General features: G+C 35.3%; 1 long non-coding RNA gene across 1 annotated transcript in view; it reads left to right on the forward strand.

Annotated features, from left to right (window-relative positions):
• LOC139185228 (uncharacterized) overlaps positions 1-22,756 on the forward strand; it is a 451,826-nt gene that overhangs the window by 388,378 nt on the left and 40,692 nt on the right. The window contains exon 3 of the long non-coding RNA XR_011568793.1: positions 12,433-12,686. This is a non-coding gene — a long non-coding RNA (uncharacterized lncRNA). The remainder of the gene's footprint in view (positions 1-12,432; positions 12,687-22,756) is intronic.

The following is a 22,756-nucleotide window of genomic DNA, read 5'->3' on the forward strand; positions in this document are numbered from 1 at the left end:
AAAGTTAGGCTTTTTGTTTGAGACTTCTTGTTTCTTGAGGTTAACATTTGTTGCTGTGAACTTCCTTCTTAGAATAGCTTTTGGTATATTTAAAAAATTTTAGTGTACTTTCATTTTCATTTGTCTCAAAGTGTTTTAAAATTTCTGTTTGACTTTTTCTTTGACCCACAGATTGCTCAGTAGCATGTTATTTAATCTCTGCATATTCTTTCTTTAATCACTGTTGCATAAAATTCCAATGATGGCCACTTGTTCACATCAAAACAAATATTTTATGGTTCTGAGGACCAAGTTTTAATTTTGGAGCATAATTAATATTAATATGTAATTAATAAAAATATCTATCATTATCAGATTAGTCAAGAGCGATTGTAGTATAATTGACTTTTATTAACCATGAGAAAACAAAGGCATAGAAAATTTGCAGGAGTCACAGAGCAGGGGTAGTGTAATGTCAGATGCATGTCTTTTTCTTCTATTGTTGAGATGTTGAGCTATACCATCTGTCTGTGAGTCTGACTATTTATTATCTGAAACTCGTTTACCTATCATGTCTTAAGCAGCGTCCTGAGTTTTCCCTATTACATTTCATTTGTCTCTGAAATGTTTGTAGACATATTTGAGTATTATGTCTGATATCATAGGAATTTGAAATGCATCAAATACAATGAAAGCACATTGAAAAAATAGGAACTTCAGTGACCTTCTCATTTTACCAATAGGTTTAGTGAATTTGCCATACATTTAATAAGAATTTATGATCTAAATAACCCCTCCCACTTTATCCAACTCATGGAATTTTGACTAAAATTACCATTGAATTGTACAGCTTAAAGGGGTGATATGAATTTATGGTATTTAAATTATATTTCCATAAAGGTGTTTAAAAAAATAAGTACACATCCTAGATTGCTGCAAGTGAATAAACATAAGCAAACAAACATAAATTGTTTAGAAAGCCACCCAGATTTAAAGTATTCTAGACCAAAGATTGGAGAAGACACTGGCACCCCACTCCAGTACTCTGGCCTGGAAAATCCCATGGATGGAGGAGCCTGGAAGGCTGCAGTTCATGGGGTCGCTGAGGGTCGGACACGACTGAGCAACTTCACTTTCACTTTTCACTTTCATGCATTGGAGAAGGAAATGGCAACCCACTCCAGTGTTCTTGCCTGGAGAATCCCAGGGACGGGGGAGCCTGGTGGGCTGCCGTCTATGGGGTCGCACAGAGTTGGACACGACTGAAGTGATTTGCAGCAGCAGCAGACCAAAGATTTGAATGCTGGAAGAGAGGTTGTTGAAAAAACTAGAGGCCCAAAAAAGTTGTGTAATCTGGCCAATATCTCACAGAGAGTAAAGGCAAAGGCAGATTCTGAAGCCCATTCTCTTACACAGATGAGAGCAAAACTTGTTATTGTAGATTCTTATAAATTCAGTGCATTGCCCCTATTTTCCATGGTCTATACATTTTCTAAAGTTTATGACCTCTCAGTCATATTGTAGTCATATGCTTAAAACATTCAGATCACTTGGTACTGGCCCTAGAATCTAAAAAGTACCTACATGAAAATAAGACTGAATCTAAATAAATATTTCTGTGAGAAAGGAAGCAAATACTTCCTTCTCATTTCCTTGAAAAATGAAAGTGAAAGTTGCTCAGCTGTGTCCAACTCTTTGTGACCTTATGGACTATAGCCTGCCAGGCTTCTCTGTCCAGGGAATTCTCCAGGCAAGAATACTGGAATGGGTAGCTGTTCACTTCTCCAGGGAATCTTCCCAACCCAGGGATTGAACCCAGGTCTCCCACATTGCAAGCAGATTCTTTACCATCTGAGCCACCAGAAAAGCCTTTCCTTGGTTCTTATTTAGTTAACCTTATCATCCATGTCTTTTATTTTAAGCTATTCCAAGTCATTTTGGGGACTGGGTATAAGCAAATTTGAAATTTCAAAAATGAAATTTCATAAAATGAAATTAACACCAATCATAAACCTGGTGTTACATTGCCTACCCTGTTGATTTTCTCTGAAATCAAATGTTGCATACTTAATAGTATTAAGTCTGCATTAAAGACTGGTAAAGACTTCCTGTATGCTAGAAGCCATTTTTGAATGAAAGCTTTTTGGACTTCTATCTGTAAACTAAAATAGATCACTGTTCTTGAATCTATTTCATTGCACCATATTGTGAATGAATTTACTATAAAGGAAGCATTTTTTTTTTTTAACTTTTATTACTTATGTGTGCTGTGTGTTAAGTTGCTTTTGTTGTGTCCAACTCTTTGTGACCCCATGGACTGTTGCCCCCCCAGGCTCCTCTGTCCATGGAATTCTCCAGGCAAGAACACTGGAGTGGGTTGTCATTTCCTCCTCCAGAGGATCTTCCTGACCCAGGGACTGAATGCTCATCTCTTACATCTACTGCATTGGCAGGCATGTTCTTTACCATTAGCACCACCTGGGAAGCCCTTTATTTTATTTTTGGCTGTAGGTCTAATTTCACTTTGAGAATTTGTATCTGCAGCCAAATGAAATTCATATTTGCAATGAGAAAGATGTGCTTCACTACTTGAAACAACAGCCCATTTTTATGGAGAGACATTAAAGAAGACTGAAATTAATGGAGAAATGCTTCATGTTTCAATGTAGAAAGATACTTCTTCAGAAAGTAATTTCTAGGTTTAATTCAATTTTATTTTAGCTCCTAAAAAGTTTTTTTTCCTAAAATTGGGTATTTTTAAGTTGACATGAAAATATAAGTGATACTAGACAAGAAAATAAAGGGCAAAAATCAGAGGCAAAATTATATATAATAAAAAACATTATATCAGATCAAATCAGATCAGATCAGTCGTTCAGTCATGTCCGACTCTTTGCGACCCCATGAATCGCAGCACGCCAGGCCTCCCTGTCCATCACCAACTCCCAGACTTCACTCAGACTCACATCCATCGAGTCAGTGATGCCATCCAGCCATCTCATCCTCTGTCGTCCCCTTCTCCTCTTGCCCCCAATCCCTCCCAGCATCACAGTCTTTTCCAATGAGTCAACTCTTCACATGAGGTGGCCAAAGTACTGGAGTTTCAGCTTTAGTATCATTCCTTCCAAAGAAATCCCAGGGCTGATCTCCTTCAGAATGGACTGGTTGGGTCTCCTTGCAGTCCAAGGACTCTCAAGAGTCTTCTCCAACACCACAGTTCAAAAGCATCAATTCTTCGGTGCTCAGCCTTCTTCACAGTCCAACTCTCACATCTATACATGACCACAGGAAAAACCATAGCCTTGACTAGGCAAACCTTTGTTGGCAAAGTAATGTCTCTGCTTTTGAATATGCTATCTAGGTTAGTCATAAATAATAAAAATATATACTGGCAATGAAAATAAAAATGGAAACCAGGGGAAAAAGACATATTATTATATGTATGTATGTGTGTGTGTGTGTATAGATAGATAGATGAATTCTTTATTATTTTGTCTGTGCAGCTTTCAGAATCTTAGTTCCCTGACCAGGGATCAAACCTGTGCTGTCTGCAGTGGGAGCATGGAGTCTTAACCACTGGACTACCAGGGCAGTTCTTATATATACCAGAATTTAAGTGAAATGGAAAGATAAAAAGAGCTGCATCCTCTGGAATTTGCCTGAACTAGCAGGAAAATAAATATTGTCTTTCAAACCCTGCCCAACATCTTCTCCCTTTCTTCTTATAGAGCTGTTGTTCAGAAATTAATTCAACCAAAAAATTTAATACACAAAATTTGAAGCCATTTTAAAGACAAATTCAGATTCCAAAGCTCTGCTTGCTCTTTGTAAAGCTAAGGCCATGGGGTCAAGTTTGACTTCCCTTTGGTTATGAATGTGGTCTTAAGAAGAGGACCCTGAAATAAGTATAATATTTGAGTGCAAGTGGTTGATTTGGGAGGTAATCCTAGGAAATACTGGCAGGGGAATGGAAAAATAAGACAGGGAAAGAAGGTAGCCAAGGAAGTTTTTGTTGTCAATTACCTTATTGCTGTGGGCAAATGGAACCTGATCTTGTTGGAAAAATCTGGGAGCTGGTGTATAATATGTACCTGGACTCATCTGCTCCAACCTATCAAGGGTAAGAGAACTTGGGTAATTACGCACCAGTTTTCTGTTGAGGGATGCTTGATTGGGAAAGAGGCATGTATTAATCTCTGGGTAGTTCCAACCTTCTACTCCCAAGGACCAAACAATTTTGGTGGCCAAATAATGCCTCAGACAATAAATCCAGGTGCTGGCAGTTGGAAGTCAGACCAGTAAGCAATGAAGGGCTAAAGGCAAGGAGATACAGATGAAGAACTAGCAATATTCTGCTAGTATTCAAAAACCAGTATTCTGAACATTTATTTTGCATAGCAAAGATATCAGACTTTTTAGTTTTCCTGTGATAACCTGAACTGAGAAAAGGTGGTGAGGGATGGTTGATAATTGCTGAGCTTGAAAAAGACATATGACAGGTGAGAGAACTCAGTAGGGAGAAGGCAAAGTTGGCATTTGGCCAGTCTAAGGAGAAATCATCCTGACAGTGATTGGAGGATGCCACTGTGAACTTTTAGACACAATGATATTTTATAAAGAATCTTAGGGTGTTTCCCCTTCCATCTTCAACTATCTCCAAACTTTCAGTAAAAATCTTTTATGTGTAATAGCCCTGTGTTAGCAGTGCCTTGAGAAATAAAGATGAAGGTGCTGTGTCGGTGCTGAGAATGAAGCTGTGCTGAGTGGTGATGAGATAGTTATAGAAGTGGTTGACAATTGAGCAAGTTTGCTATGAGAGATGTGCACCCAGAGAGTGTAACTCTCCACAGGAATCCCTGGAAATATCAGGGAGACTACTAGTAATGAGACTTCATGTAGATTTTATTTTAAAAAATAACCCCAGAAAGGTATAGAACTTGATTCTGTCTTTACTTAAAATTTAAATATATTGTCCCTTATAAATTTTTGCATTAGTTTTGATTTTTTGAAATATTGCATGAAAATATTATTTATCTTGATTATTGACGTATTTTTAGTGCCCCCTCAAATTTTACCCTACAGATAAATTCCTCACTCATCTCACCCAAGTCCTAAGTCTCAACATGGAGCTATTTAGGTCATCTATGAAAGATAGTATATCAATTACTGGAGAAAGAAAATGGTTGTGGGAGAATTGATTTAGTTATTGAAGAAAATATAACCTAAGTTCATTCTTGGTAGCAAATAAATTTTAGAATAAAGTGTAAAATGAATAAAATTAAAAAGTAAGAAGATAATATTAAATGTCAGGATATAGAAAGAATTCCTATGGTTGTCTAAAGCAAAAACTACAAAAATATGCATAACTGAACTGAATAATAATTTAAAACTTCACTCTGTTTCAAAAAGTGTGAAAGGTAGACAAGGAAGAAAATTTACAACAAATATTTTGAAAGGACTAAATCATTAGTATGTTAACTTGATTTTGGAAAAGTAATTTTGAAGTTTGAATAAAGATCCTTAAAACTGTCTGTACTTCTTAATATAGATACCGCTAAGAATCTATCCTTATGAAATTGAGATGTGGCCAAAGGCTTATGTATAAATGTAATATGTAGGATTATCAACAACAACAAAAATTTTTGTAAGAATCCAGATATCAGAGAATACAAAGATGGCTGAAGTAGTTATCACTCTAACCACAGCAGAGTGATAGGATGAAACATACAAATATAAAAAATATGCTTTTAAAGAATATTTAACCTGGTCTTGAGCTGTAGTAGTGTGTCCGCATGGCTAGGGATGGCATAGAAGGGGGGAGCCGGGAACATATGTTTGAGTCATTGCTATGGGGGATACAAATGACTCAAGGACAGAGGCCCTTCTTCTAAAATTTTCTGTATTTTATATTGTAGGTTCTGTGCAAGATTGTTAAGGAGGGTAAATAAAAAGTGACTTAAACTGTATTCCTATAAAACCCTGGAGAGAGTTTCTATGTAAAATGTGATTGATTTAGGAAAACAAATATATATCACACAAGATATATAATCTGTTAGTGATGGGATTATGAGTGATTTTCATTTTCCTATTTATACTTTTTAATGCTATATTTAAGAATGCACTCTTGGAGCAAAAGGTTTTTTTTTAATCTCAGCTTATCACTTTGACATATTTTTCAGATGTTTATGAAAAATTTCTTTCAAATAAATGTTACAATTTTTTGCTGTAGGGACATAGAGACCTCAGAATTGGAATTATTTTTCCCAGTAATTTTCATATGTTAATAATAGAAAGCCATATATGTACAAAAGGCAATGAGAGGGTAGAAGTATATTCTATACTATAGCAAATATCATGACATATACTCTTCAAAATGAACTTATAATTAATTAGAGATCATTGTATTTCTAAAATGTTCAGTATTCACTCACTTCTGTATGAAGCTACAAATTGTAGCATGAACACTAAACCGAGTATCAGGGGACTGAGGATCCGGTATTCCTCCTATCACTTCCATCCAAGAGATCTTGGCCACTGTTCACTACCTTTGGTTCTAAAAGGAAGGATTTTCTGTAGCTCTTTATTGATTTTTGTTTGTATCTCTTTGAAATATTTGCAAATATGAATCTCGGTAGAATTCATCTTTGGTTTTGCCCATTTGGAGCCTACAAAATACATACCAACCAATGATTGTATTTTATTCAATCCCTGGTGTCTTTGAAGCTGGGAACATAAATAGTCACAAGAGAACCAACCTCAATATCTAAAAAAGCAACATGTTTTTTGTCTGGGCAAATGGGAAGTTATCTCCCTTTAGAAGATTTTATGTATATATACACGCACATGTGTATTTATGTGTATATAACTAACTTTTCATGTAAAGATGATTGATGGTATTTTTCTTTTTTCAGTTGATGGTATTTTAATGAGCATTTTGATTCTAGGCACGCCATGGACTCAGGAACTGACAGCAAATGTACTTAATGAATAACAATGAATGTAGTCAGCACAGTACCATCGTGTCATTTGCTCAATGGGATTATCCAGTGCTGTACCACAAATGTTAAGTTGTTCTTCCTTAAAGCAGGTGACATCATATAAGAAATTCAAATCCAGTATTAAATGATTCTTTTTTCTTTTAATTTCAAGTGCAGCATCCCTGCCCTGCTTTTTCCGTCATGAGTTGCCTTTCGTCTTGGCACTCTGACTCAACGAACTTAGTGAATCACTGAGTGCTGCTTGCTATTTAACTCAAAAGATATATTGACTAGCAGACTCATATAGTTTCCCCATATTTACAAACAAAAAAGAAAATATACAGAAAGAAGAAGGAATCTTAAAAATGTTAGTGAAAAATTATCATTTTCTTTGGGCACAAAGATGAATATACTAGATCTGTGAGCTAAGGAAAAGGGGAGTGGCCTAGGTGGCACACTTTGTATATGATGCCACCTTTCAGGAGGATTTCATTTTCATGCCTAGGAGACAAGCATCTTAAAAAAAAAAAAGCTGGCTATTGCATATAAAGTTTAGAGAATTGAGTATTGTCTACTAAAGCAACAAGATTTACGAGAGACGTCTGGCTCAATTGCATTAGGGAAAAAAATGATTTCAAAAAAATCGCTTCCTTGCCTTTTAAAATGAAAACCATCTGCAATGAAAAATTTAAAATGATAAATCTTCTCCTTTCACACTGCTACTGATAAATGGTTAGTTTTTTTTCCCCTCCTTTTGAGAGGGACAGAATAGAAATATAGGAATATGTGATATTTTTGTATACAGGTCTTTTATTAAATATCTGTATACTCTTTCTGGAACTTTTAATAAGATTTTAAGTTTATTATTAATGAATGTTGTTGTTATCTGATATTATGAGAGCCATTGCATGGAAACTCCAGACTATAACTTTTTGGAGTTGACAGTCAATAACATTTGACCTCTCTTACCTACAAAAAATATCTTATTCTGTCCTCATAGTGATTTAAATCCATAGGGCATATTTAAGTCAAGATCTGGTCAATGTAAAGTTTTAGTCAATTTATGCAAGTTTGTATTTTATGTTAAACATTCAAAAATAGATACTTTTAACAATACAATATACTTTTCATGGTGATAAAAATCTACAAATCCCAGCATTTATTCAAATTATAAAAGAAAGAAAAAAATGCCATAATTATTATGTATTCACATACACATGGGTGTGAGCACACACACACAGAAGGAGGGCAGTGACTAAAGTAAGAAAGCTGCAGGTTAGCCTCTTTTTTTGTTTGGTTGGTTGGTTGGTTCTCTACTATAAAGGTATTTAGGCAAGTGTGTGCATTGTTTCATTTTACCCAAATCCTAACAAAGGGTGAGACCCTAATAAGGGGCAATGACTAAAGTCACATAAAATCATTCTCTATATTCTGTGACTCTCAGTTTATTAATCTAGAGCGCACTAAATCTCATCTGGCTTACTGTGAAGCAGTAGTGAGTACAACTATCTCTAATGGTGGTTTCTCTCCCTTTCCTCAAATATAGGAGCACCCAGGCTCCTTTGGAAACATGTGAGTTTAATTGGAAATTCTGGCGCCTACTTTACTAGTCATAAACCAGGTAATTGTTTCCTAATGCAACCTGGCAGTGCCATTGAGGGCAGATTATACAGAGCTGCCATCCTGAGGTGTTCTAAACAAGTGACAAATCATTAACAGCAAGTCTCTGGATCTCTGTGAGCGAGCTCTGTGGCTGCTACTGAAGGGAAACAAGACCAGAGAGGAGCGAGGGAGATCTGAGTAGGCAGAAGCTGCTGCATTAATGACTGGCATTGCCAGCACTGTGTGCTGGGGATGACTGTGGCATCTTCACTTTCACTTCTCCTCAGAGGTGTTGCTATGGGTACCATCTCAGAGGTGTCACGGGAAAAAAGAGCAGGAGGTAGACTGATGAACAAGATAAGAAAGTAAAGGATATGCAACAGCATAGCACTATGAAGACATCCTTCCCATACAAACGAGTGTATTGCATACTTCGATAGGGACCCATTAAATATGGAGGATGGCAGACAGGAGAGTGGGTTGAATTGTCAGCAAATGACAAATAAAAGGTGCTTTGGAACTATTTTATGGCCTCAATTATCCACAAGATAATAGTAGTACTGGACCTATATCATTCAGGGTACAATCCTTTGTCACTAAAGTAATTTATGAGACCCTGGGAATTGTATGCATGTGTGGTATATGGGTATTTTTGTGATACGGAAAGGCTCGGGAAAGCTGTTCATTATTTTAAAGGCTATGTTTTTCTGCACTCTTTTCAAACTCCTGCTCCCTCCCATGATCAGAGATTCTATGAAGGTGCCAACTCCCTAGCATTTTGACTCTGAAATTAAACATCATTGTAAGTTTCCCTCCTGTAATATGTTAATCACCATTAGTCTAATTCTTTCTCTTTCTCTCTGTAATATGTTAGCCTTTGAATAAAAGTCAGGGAAAAATTATTAGGAGCATTTTAACAAATTGCAGCATTTCAATGATTATGTCACAGTTGTCAGATTCCTTCCTAGCAGAGTTGGAAAAGTGACATTTTCTTAGTCTCCCAAGTTTATTTGACTTATTAAAATAGAATAAACAATGTTGAGGTAGAAAACAGATTTTTCTACAAACCGTTATTGTTGTGTTATAATCAAAGAATTCAACCATGTATATATTTATAGGGGACTTAAAAAAATTCTGGTGGAAATGCAGAGCAACTTCCCCTCATAGTTTGTTTGGAAACTCAAAGTTCATATTTTATGGGTCATGTGGCATTCAGCCTTTCCAAATTGGCTGGAATAGTTTCTGTAAAGATACAGCTAGAATTTTTGTTATCTTTTTGTTTTCTTCCCTTTCCTCTTATTTATTATTTTACTTTTGCTCTCCTATTTTAAAATCATGGTAGTTGCTCAGAATGTCAACCAAAATAACATTCATAATCTGAAACCACTGCCTATTATTTTCACACATATATCATATAACTGTCATTGGAAACCAAATTCTGGGGTGATTTGACCAAACTCTAGGGAGGCTATTGCAGATACTTTTCTATAAAAATATGTTTTTACTAAAATCATACAAAAGGACCCTTAACCCTGACCCTACTGCATATTTATTTTTTGTTGGCATCAATTTACTCAGGCAAAGAAACAGAAGAAGTTCTTAGAGAAAGATCAGGTCCTAACTTTCAGACACTTCTCTTCTCTCTGGTTCTAACTTAAGGTATAGATTGTTGTTAGAACTAGAAACAGATATTTATGGGAAAATGAAATTGAATTTGACTAAGCAGGAAGAGCTAAGACAGATTAGGAAAAACAGAGTAGACCTAGTCTTTATTCATTAATTTGTTCATTTATTCAACATTTAAGAAACAGCTGACATGAACAAGGTACTATACATGGCAGACAGAAACAAAGACAAATAAAACACAGACCTCTCCCAAGGAGCTTGTATCTAGAGGACACAGTCTTGAAATAGCTTATTCTATAAAGCTGTGAGTAGTGTGTCTATATACCAATATGATCTGAAATGTCTAGAAATGAGTGAAGTAGTGAGGATATAATTCACAGAAGGACTTCCAGTGCTCAGTCACTCTGTTGTGACTGACTCTTTGTGACTCCATGGACTAGAGCCCGCCAGACTCCTCTGTCCATGGAATTTTCCAGGCAAGAATACTGGAATGGGTGGCCATTTCCTTCTCCAAGGACTTCCAAAGTATCAAATAAAAGTAATTATTTATTTTCCAAAGGCTTTTATGTATAAAAAACAACTTGAAGTATTAAACACTAGATAAGCACAATGAAGGGAGAATACAAATTATTACTATACAGGGTATATGGAAGCCAATGTAAGGAATGTGACTGGGAGAACCTTGGGATAGATCTCAAATTTGGGGACTTTGTTACCTACATACTATTATTTTCACCTTGAAAAGAAAATGTTTTTTATTAAACATCATTAATTATTTCTATGAATTATGACATTATGGCAAGTAAGCTTCAAGAGGTTCTTATAGTCAGTCATGGGTTTCCTTGGTGGCTTAGTGGTGAAGAATCTGCATGCAATGCAGAAGATGCAGGAGATGCATATTCAATCCCTGGGTCAGGAAGATCCCCTGAAGGAACGCATGGCAACCCATTCCAGCATTCTTACCTAGAGAATCCCCACAGAGGAACCTGGTGGGCTATGGACCATAGGTTCACAAAATGTTGGGCACAACTGAAGCGACTAAGCAAGCAAGCAAGCATAGTCAGTTGTGGCTTTGTACTATATAGTCTGGGCTTCCCAAGTGGCTCTAGTGATAAAGAACCCACCTGCCAATGCAGGTTAGACAATAGAGTTGTGGGTTCAGTCCCTAGGTTGGGAAGATCCTCTGGAGGAGGGCACTGATAATCCACGCCAGTTTCTTGTCTGGAGAATCCCATGGACAGAGGAACCTGGCAGACTACAGCCCATAGGGTCGCAAAGAGTTGGACAGGACTGAAGTAACTTAGCACACACACACTATATGATCTGAATGTTTTCTATAATAGAGTTTCTTAAAATCAATTATTGTTTTTTATTATAAAGTTCAAAATAATTTTCCTTCCAATTATGATGTTAAGTTGCATCTAGTCCAACAAGAATATTATTGAGGAGGAGTTGTTTTGAAAAACTCAATTGTTAATCAGTTATCTTAAATTCTATCACTAAATTTGGCATTTTGGTTTTGAATTTCTCTCACTTCCCAATATTGGAAAATTGTCAGGAGATAGTATTATAGAAACATTTGGAGTAATATAAAGTTACTAGCTCAGACTTGTGCTTACTGAACAATTAATAATGCCACCTGTCATTATTAGTGACAATAAAAGTCGCACATCTTAAATCTTGCAAGATAGCTAGAGGCCATCAAGTTATCCTCCTTATACTACAAATTTAGTGAATTTTAGAAAATGATCCAACTGATTTAAAAGTAGAATTTAACATATTTACAACCTCCGAATATATTACAAGGTGATTACAAATTGCTTTGCGATTTTTTTTTATACTCAGAAAAAAAGGTTAGCTTTTACTACAATGTAAAATTTAGAGCCTTCATTGAAATATGTCTTCAAAAAAGCTGCTTAAATTTTTTATGAAACCATTAAATATATAAACACTTGAAAGGACAGTGTATCTCTATACACATGCATATGTATATATATGTGTGTGTATGTGTATTTATACATATTTATATAAAGCATGCATGAATACACACTCTTATATTTATCTGTACATATGTCTGTCCCTGCATCTGGAAGAATATATTTGCGTTTGTAGAGTTGGTCCAGTGTTCATATCCAAATGCAAATTTGACTCTTTGAAGCAAATTTTCAAATTTGCATCTCTTTCTTTCTCAGTGGTTTTGCCAGTTGGTGTATTTCTTTGCTTATTTCCACTTTTTCTTCCTCTGCAGCATCCCCCATGAAGTGGCGCTGAAAGATCACGTTAGCACAGTTCCATGATGTGAAATACCACAAGTCTGCAATTTTTCGGTCTTGAGAGCAGCGCTGGGTTGAGAGGATGGAAATCTTTCAGTAATTATACCAGTTTGTATTCGTCTCACATTTGGGACCAAATACAAATCCGATCCACTCTTTCTCCCTGTGAATATTCATAAAAAACAAAGTGCCAATTCTGGGCTGATCATGTATGGAACCAAACATGTTGGTAAGTCCTAAGTATATACTGTATGTATGTATACATAAGAATATATATATTTATATACAGTAATTTTGCTTGTGTCCTCCTCTGTGAAATTTGTTTGTTTAGTATAGGGGCTGCTGTTATAATGTGTTAATAAGCTGCTGAAAGCTTGGCACCTATTACTTGAAATGACAGCTATGTTAGAAGCCTATTAACACTCATAGCAGCAGCTCTGCAGCTACTAGAAATGAATTTCAAAGAAGGTAAATGAACAAAAGCAATTTATGTCTCTAAGGAAAGCAAATAACATGCCCAGAACTATATATATATATATATATATGGAATATACAGTATATAAAATTTTTAAAAACCTCTTCCAATTAAAGACACAGCAGAAGAGAACTTTGGAGAAAGGAAAACTGCCTAAAAGATTTCCAAACAACCTTGAAGACATAAATGTTAAATATATCAAGCATAACTTCCTCCCTTTGTTTCTGTTCTATTTAAACTAGAACCATATCAAACTTAGTTATAGAAATAGAAGTGTATAGGTAGAGAAAGTTAGTTTTCTCTCCATGAGAAAAAAATTAAATCATATAGATTTAGCTCGAACTTTTTCTTAGTCTCTGAACTTAGAAGGATACCATTTGTTATTGTTCTCTGAGGCAGGGCACTTTATGAGTCAGTTCACCCTGTCTTTGAAGTATTTTACTTACTTTTCATTGCCACTGAAATTTTACAAGATGTCTAAAAGTCCTGGTTGAACCTTAATCATAATAATAAAAATGTGCTAAGTTAGATTGGGAGTAATTTTTTTTTTTTTTAATGATACAGCATGTGTGTGTGTGTGTGTGTGTGTGTGTGCGTGTGTGTGTGTTGGGAAGGTTATATGCTGATGTTGGAGAGAGGCTAATTCCATCATTTTAGACTATATTTAGATTAAACTATCAACATTTTAGAGCCTTGCATTTGAAACCAAGTAACAGGAAAACATCAAAAGACTTTTACATTTCAACTTACACACAAAAATTAGAAATTTTAGACCACTTTCAGAGTTTGTATGAAACTAACAGCCAGTGGTTATAATAGGCAGCTTCATCCCTAGAGTCATTTATATTATTACTTTTATATCTTTAATATTAGGATTGCAATGTCTTGGGTACATAGTAGTACTATCTTTGAATTCATAGCACCAACTTTGTATTATCTGTGTATTGATCCTCTGCCCTCTAAAAATAAATCTTGAAAAGTCTTTTGGAGTTATAGAAAACAGATGTTTACTCTAAAAATCTATGCAAATGTAAACTCAAAACCATTCCCTGTATGCATATGCATGTGTTCATACACTAATAAGCCTTAAGATTAGGACAGATTATTGTAATGACAGAGGAAAGAAGTGAGAAGAAAGGCAGTTCTTTCATCACTGAAACTCATGACAAAATATGCTTTAAATATTGTCCAAATAGGATTTCGGTTTTCCAGGTAGGGCGTCACTATAAATGCCCTGTGAGACACTAACTAGAAATGCTCTTACTTTAAGTTCCATTAACCAAAACCTATGTTTACTTGGCCCTCCTATAAAGTCAACAGTACAATGACAACTGATGCTCATTATGATTATCCTTGGGGCTTCCCAGTGGCACTAGTGGTAAAGAACCTGCCTGCCAACGCAGGAGATATAAGAGACTCTGGTTTGATCCCTGGGTCTGGAGGGTCCCCTGGAGGAGAGCATGTCAATCCATTCCAGTATTCTTGCCTGGAGAATCTCATGGACAGAGGAGCCTGACTGGGTAAAGAGTCAGACATGACTGAAGCGACTTAACACGCACACATGATTGTCCTAGACAGACTTAAGCAAGGTAAACTTTTGCCTTTCAAATTACTAATAGTTTAATTATGCCCAGCCTTAGTAGTATACAATGATTTTAAAAATGGATTCTAACAACTTAAAAATATACAATTTGTGTATGCAAAGAGTCGGACACGACTGAACGACTGAACTGAACTGAACTGATGATATGGATAGAAGGAAATGGCAACCCACTCCAGTATTCTTGCCTAGAGAATCCCAGGGACAAAGGAGCCTGGTGGGCTGCCGTCTATGGGTTCGCACAGAGTCGGACACGACTGAAGCGACTTAGCAGCAACAGCAGCATGATATAGATAGTAACTCTACTATTTAGAGTAATTGAATAACTCAAATACCCTACCCCATCTCTAGTACAGAACAGGCCAAACTTAAATGAATCTGCATTTATTGGAGTTTTCTAAGGACTTATATCCAGAAATGCCAATTATCAGTCATTTATGAGCTGCTCAATATTATAATCTTCTGAAATTATCTATGAAATAGAATCTAGCCATTCAAACAATAACATCAAAAACAAAGACTGTGTAACATTAACATTTCCAATAGTAAAAATTAACTTTATTATTTTATTTTTTAAAATAATTACTTTAAGACTTTTATTAAAAATATGTATATGGAAAAATTTATAAAGCAAATGTGTATCATTCAATGATTTACCATGAAGGAAACACCTGGGTAGCCACCTATAAAATGAAATATCAATTAGCACCTTAGGAACTTCTTTCCAATCACTGCCTTCCCTCTGCCTCCCATCATGGTACTCACCATCCTTACTTTTTTCCCTTTAGTTTTATCACCTAAAGTCAAAGTTTAGTTTTATCTGTTTTTACAACTTACATGGAGAAAATCATACAATGTAGATTCTATTGTGTCTGGCTTCCTTATGAAGTTTCATGTTGCTGTAAGTTTCATGTTGCTATAGTATTTTATTGAATGGATGGATATTGGGTACTTTCCAGTTTGGGATGATTTCAGACAATGCTGCCTTAAACCTTTTGAATGTTTCCTGGAACCCTTGTGCATGCACTCTTGTGGAGTAGGTGTCTATAAGAAGAATTGCTGAGAGATAAGGTATATGCATGCTCAATTTAAGAAGGTAATGTTGATCTGTTTTTCAAAGTGGCTGTACCAATCAATTTACACTTCTATTGGGAGTATTAGAGAGACTTGATTTTTCTACTTCGTTTTCATCATTAGTTATTTTTAAATTTTTAAAATAATAGTCATTCTTGTGATGTCTTATTGTAGTTTTAATTTCCTCTTCCCTTATTAGTAATGGAGTTGAACACTCTGTGTTTGTATTGGCTTACTCTTTGTAAATGGCAGCTTTTTCTTTATTGGTTTGTCACAGTTATCATTTTTTAAAGTTTTGTAAAGGAGTCTTTACTAGTTATGTGCTCTAGATATTCCACTGTATGGTTTGTCTTTTTACCCTTGAATTAGTGTATTTTAATGAACAGGTAATCTATTCAAATTTTTACAAATTTGGTCAATATTTTTAGAGTTAATTTTTCTAGATATTCTATTTAATCTAAATTTTCAAATTTATTTTCATGACATTGTTAATATCTGTAGCATCTATCAGATCGGATCAGATCAGATCAGTCGCTCAGTCGTGTCTGACTCTTTGCAACCCCATGAATTGCAGCACGCCAGGCCTCCCTGTCCATCACCGACTCCCGGAGTTCACTGAGACTCACGTCCATCGAGTCAGCGATGCCATCCAGCCATCTCATCCTCTGTCGTCCCCTTCTCCTCCTGCCCCCAATCCCTCCCAGCATCACAGTCTTTTCCAATGAGTCAACTCTTCGAATGAGGTGGCCAAAGTACAATTTAAAATATTGATATTGGTTATTTATGCCTACCATTCTTTTAATTTTAATCAGTTTTATCAGGGTTTATCAATTTTATTAGTCCTAAAAAACAAATTTGATTTTGTTGGTTTTCTCTATTATATATGTTTAATTTGCAGTTTCTCCTCTTTTCCTTACATACTTTCATCTATTCTCTTTGGCTGCAATTTCTGTTCTTTTTGTAATTTAAAAAGATCAAGTTTTACTTTCTCTTCTTTTCTAATATATGGATTTAAAGCTATAAATTCCATTTACAAATAACTTCAGCAACATTCCATAAGTTTTGAGAGGTCATAGTTTACTATCATTTAGTTTAAAATATTTTCTAATTTCCATTTTTATTTTACTTCATCCATGAGTTATTTAGAGTATATTACTTACTTTCAAACATAGGGATTTTCCAAATTGTTTCCACGTATTTCTACTTTATATGCATTGTTATCAGAGCGCATATTCTATATGTTCTTGTTCTTTTGAAATTTGTTAGAATTGCTTTATGACCCAAGAAATGGTAAGTTTGGGGACAATTTTGTATATGCTTGAAAAGAATATGTATTCTGAAATGATGGCCATGTTTGAAATATGTTTATTATCATATTGTTAAATACATCTATATGATTTCTAATTTTGTCTGTGTGTTTTATCAAGTTACTAAGAAAAATCTTTCATCATGATTGTCCATTTGTCTCTTTAGTTTTATTAGTTTTTACTTTATATACCTAAGGCTATGATAAGGGCATATATATTTAGAATTGCTATAAGTTTCTGCTGAATTATACTTCTGATCATTATAGTGTCCTTCTAGGTCCATCTGTGTTGCTGCAAAGGACAAGATTTCATTCTTTATGGCTGAGTAATATTCCAGTATATTTACCACATCTTCTTAAGCTTGTCATCTGTTGATGGGCCCTTGGGTCCATTGTACACAGGCCCTTGCCTGTTGTAAATAATGCAGCTATGAACATTAGGATCCATATATCTTTTCAAATTAGAGTTTTTGTTTTTTTCCAGATATATAACCAGAAGTAAGGCTGCTGGATAATATGGCAGTTCTATTTTGAATTTATTAAGGAAACTCCATACGGTTTTTCTTAGTGGCTGCACCAATTTACGTTCCCATGAAAAGTATACAAAGATATCCTTTTTTCTACATCCTCTCCAGTATTGGTTACTTGTAGACTTTTTGATGATAGCCATTCTAACTGATGGGAATTGATACCTTATTGTGCTTTTGATTTGCATTTGTTTTAATAATTAGCCATATCAAGCATCTTTTCATGTGCCCATTGGCTGTCTGTACATCTTTTGTGGAAAAATGTCTTTTTAGGTCTTCTTCACATTTTTTGATTGGGTTGTTTGATTTTCAATATTGAGGTGTCTGAGCTGTTTGTGTATTTTGGGTATTAACCCCTTGTCAGTTATATTGTTTGCAAATATTTTCTCCCATTCTGTAGGTTATGTTTTTGTTTTGTTGATGGCTTCTTTTGCATTCTTTTTAATCATCTGACAATCTTTGTCTTAATTGAAGCATTTAGTCCACTTACATTTAATGTATTTATTGATATATTTGGCTTAAATATACTATTGTTTCATATGTTTTCTATTTGTGCATATGTGTTCCTTTTTCTCCTTTCTATTTTCTTTTTGAGTAATTATTTTTCATAATTTCTCTTTGATTCTGTTGGCATAGAAGTCATAATTCATTTATTATCCTTTTGATGATTATACTAAAAATTACAGCATTTATCCCTGACTTACAAATGTCTAATATTAATTGATGTTCTTAGTCTCTTCTTAAATAATTTAATTTCACTTACTCTCTCCTTCTTTTGTATATAAATACAAGTGAAAAATGTAAATATTTTGTAGTAAATATTTATTAATATTTGCTTTTGTAAGTTTCCAATTTTCCCTTGTTTTCCACCTAAGGTTATTTTCCTTCATATGAAGAAAGCCGTAATGCATTATTTATTGTAGGTCTGCTGGTGACAAATTCTCTGAGTTTGTTTGAGCTGTATTTAGCTCTTCCCTGATAGCTAGTTGGTAAAGAATCCACCTGCAATGCAAGATACCCCAGTTCAATTCCTGGGTCAGGAAGATCTGCTGAAGAAGGGATAGGCCACCCACTCCATCTTGGGCTTCTCTTGTCACTCAGCTGGTAAAGAATCCACCTGCAATACAAGAGACCCCAGTTTGATTCCTGGATTGGGAAAATCCCCTGGAGAAGGGAAAAGCTACCCACTCCCAGTATTCTGGCCTGGAGAATTCCATGGACTGTATAGTCCATAGGATCACAAAGAGTCAGACATGACTGAGTGACTTTCACTTTCACTAGATGAATTATTTTTATTCTAGAAGAAAAATTATAGAAAACTAGGACTCTTAAGTTGACAGCAAATTTTTTCCAATACCTTAAATATATTTTTGCATTATCTTTTATCTTTCATTGTTTCTGTTGATAAATAGCCTATAATCTACACCTTTTCAGGATTTGCTAATATATCTTTTGTGATAGCTTTCTTTGTATTTATTTTTTGGGGTTCATAAGTTTTCTTGAATCTGTGGCTTGATATTTTTCTCTAATTTTAAAATATTCTCAACCATTATGTTTCAAATGTTGCCCTTGATTCATTCTCTTTTTTCTCTTTATCAGACTCTGAACTGTATGTTTGAAACTATAGGTCTTTTAACTGTGTCACCTGTGTCTAATCAGATCTATAGGATTTATACTGAACCCTTGTGAGCCTGTTTAATGTGGTTTTTACTGTCTTTAAGGTTATATTTTTGTGGCTCTGCATCCTTGGTTAGTTTTTTTTTTTATGTGAAAATTTGTTTACAAAAATAATATGAGAACTGGGATGATGTCTTCTTCTAGATAGTATTTGTTTCTTCCAGATGCCTGAGGAATATTCTGTAGAAACTCATTCAGGGAAGTTAATCTGGTGTCTGGCATTGGGATTCTTTAAAGCTGCATGATAGTCATTCTAGGGTCTTATCTGACTTTAGTTTGCCCTTGCTTTTCCAGCACAGTTTTTCTAGATCTTAACCCAAAGCAGTAGGAGTTCATAGCACTTCTTTCCTTGGAGACCCCTCGACTTGATACTGGTCCCTTATACTTAAGAGGCTCCCGCTTCTTAAATTAACAGATGCCCTCAGAGGAAAAGGAGCCCTCAAAATGCACTCATCTCCCTGGGTCTCTATTCTTCCCTAGACCTTCAACTGATAAGTCTTGGCTACTTAGTTAGTTCCTTTGTGCCTTTAAACATATGCTTTTGGATGTGTGTTTTGTTCAGCTCTGGACTTCCTCAGGAGGTGATTTAATCTGAATTACCTAGTCTGCTATTACTGAAAGTGGACTCTCCTTAAATTTGTCCTAATTCTTTCTCAGTCTTTTATGAATTTGAATAGTTTATTGGTTAGAGTTTAGATGAAATTTTAATTGGGAAATTATTGACTGTTTATACAAAGTAAGCTGGAGCATGTACATCTATACTTTTTACCTTGTTGATCTAAGTCTTAACCATGAAGTGTGTCTTGCCTCAAGCTCAGAAGGAGACACTCTGATCAAGACTCTTGTGCATGTATTTTATTGGGGAATATTCCTGGGAAAAACTGATAGGGACCTAGAAGGATCCAAGATCCGAGAATTGTAACTTTGGCTTAATCATACAGAGTGGCCCTGAAGACCATGGTGATCACACCTCAAAAGAATTCAACTTGGGGCAAAAAAAGTTAGAATATTTTGACTCCTGTATATCTCAGTCATTGTTGAAGGGATGTTCCCAAGGTAACAGAAATACCTATACTTCCTGCTTTCCAGTTACAGATGCAGAGCCTGTTTGCAATAAAAGCACACTGGAAGCTGGTATGCATGTAATTAGTAAAGGAATCCAAGAAGATACGGGCAGAGTGGACAGTGACTGTAATAACTTATAAGGCTCTGTCTTAATGTAGGTCCATGGAGTCCACAGACTTCACTGGGAAGAAAATGTGCTTTTATTTTTACTAGCTTCTACTAAAATTTAGCATTTTCTTTAATTATGAAAGTAGTAACATTATCAGTACCTGTAAAGCAGTACTTGTCCCTATAGCACAAGACCTAGCATTGAGTAAGTAAATTGCTCAATATATTTCATTTTTGAAATGTGTGAGATAAACAATACTGGAATTAGGTTAAAATTAGTCTCTGAATAAATCACATTTCTAAAATGAACCTTCTATAATATGATTAGAATACAAACATGTTGCTCTAAACTCTGATCATCCAGTATGGTATTAGGAGAATAACAACAATCTATTTTACTGGTCAAACATATGATTTTAAAAAGAGAGCATATGTCCAGAGATTTGGTTAGTGTTATATAAAATTGTTACTCGTGTGGGGGTATTTTTGTTATAATAATTATGTACAAAGAGTCCTCACATTATTCTTTTATAGTCCCGTTCTGGGATCACTGTATAAAACTGGATTAGAGGGTGGGATGACAGTGACTTTGTGTGTATATGTTGATCACTCAGTCATGTCTGACTCTCTGTCAGGAGCCTTCCAGGCTCCTCTGTCCATGGAATTCTTCAGGCAAGAATATTGGAGTGGGTAGCCATTACATTCTGCAGGGGATCTTCCCAAACCGGGAATCGAATCCAGGTCTCCTGCTTTGCAGGCAGATTCTTTACCATCTGAGCCACCAGGGAAGCCCAAGATTCCTTAGATTTTATAGCAAAATCCATGGCTCCAAATATTTAAGAAGAGAAAGAAAGGAGAATCATTTTAAAAACTTACTTTGACATATAATCAAGGTTAACCTTCATACTGTAGTTTGAAAGAGAAAGCGAAGTTTAGCTAATGGATAGTGGACATTTTTCTAAAATTAATACCTATACAGAGAAAGGATGCCATCTACAGCACTGTAGGACAAAAATGTTGTCCAGAACCAGAAGTTAAAAAAAAAAAAAAATCTAAAATTCCCTTGTCTCTGGTGAGACAGATATCAACCCCAAAGTCAGAGATGATGAATCCTTTTGAGTCTTTTTCCAACATTTCTGGTAGAATATAGTTTTATATTAGAAAAGCTCCCTTGTACCCCACCTAATGCGATTTCAATACTGACAAGCCCACACATAGTATTGTAGGCCAGATAGGTAGCTGTGATGGTTTGGACCATGAGACAGCACCACAAATAGGCTATTAAGTATATTTGATTTATTATATTTCCTTTCTGATTTGAAATATACCTGTCCATTTTATAGAAAGTCAATTTTTTCTTTAAAGCCGTTCCTTCTAGTTTGATGCTTTTTTGAAAACTATGGAATGATTGTCAGAAACTTGGAAGTTCTGTGAAGACTCACCCCTACTGATTCATCTGTCACCTCAAGTTCATGTCTGCTTGGGGTTAATATGTACCTTCTTAGAAAGACTGTTCGGCTCCAGTCATTTCCTGAATTTAGTAACTAAATCTCAATTACATTCCAAGCAGACTCTCATTTCTTCGTGGGCTTTGTGTATTCTTTTCTGGGCCAAGAGCTTCCTTGTATATCAAAGGCAGTTTTTTGTAGAGAAGGGAGACGTGAAGGGGCAGAGGAGGCTGGAACCTGACCCTGTGTTACTGCTTCTGCTTGAGAAAGCTGAGAAGTTAAAAACACTCACTAAATAATTCCCTTTAAATCAGAAGAAAAATGATTTTTTACAGTTAACAGTTAGATGCACGATGATTAATGTTTTCAACCTTGAGGGCAACTCTGCCTGTTTAGTATGAATTTTTTATTTCTGTGTTTCAAGTGGAAAATATCCTGGGGTCCTTCTGAATTTCAAACAATTAGTCCAAATTCAAAATGTATTAGGTTAATTGTATATTTTTAATCTAATTTTAATATTCTTTGACTGTGAAATTGATATGCTAGCATTTATTTGCTCTTGAAACCTTTCAAAGTTTGTAACAATTTTTATCCCTTTTAAAATTATTTTAATGCTTAGTGATGAAAGCCTGGTCTAAGGAAGAGATAACATTTAAGAACTATACCAATGCATGGGGCCAGGGTATAAACTGTCTATCTAGTCTGCTTTCTGTCCACGAGTATGTAATACATATTATGGAATTTAGTGTGAGGCTTCCTCCTCTAGGGAACAAATGACTCAGAAGGGATAGAGTAGGCAGATGTGAGCGCCATCATTAGTCATAACACTAGATTTCACAGAAAGACAAAGGGACTAATTTAAATGGTGAAAAAGAGAATGAGAGGTAATTGCCTGTTTTTCCTGGTAAGAACATAGAAGACAGAGCTGAGTTAGTATCCCTGCTCATCTGTATTACTCTGAGCAAGTATACATTTCCTCGGCTGTTAAATGTAGAAAGTAAAATCTACCTTAATACATG

The sequence above is a fragment of the Bos indicus genome, chromosome 10 (assembly GCF_029378745.1).
Source record: "Bos indicus isolate NIAB-ARS_2022 breed Sahiwal x Tharparkar chromosome 10, NIAB-ARS_B.indTharparkar_mat_pri_1.0, whole genome shotgun sequence".
NCBI classification, from domain to species: domain Eukaryota; kingdom Metazoa; phylum Chordata; class Mammalia; order Artiodactyla; family Bovidae; genus Bos; species Bos indicus.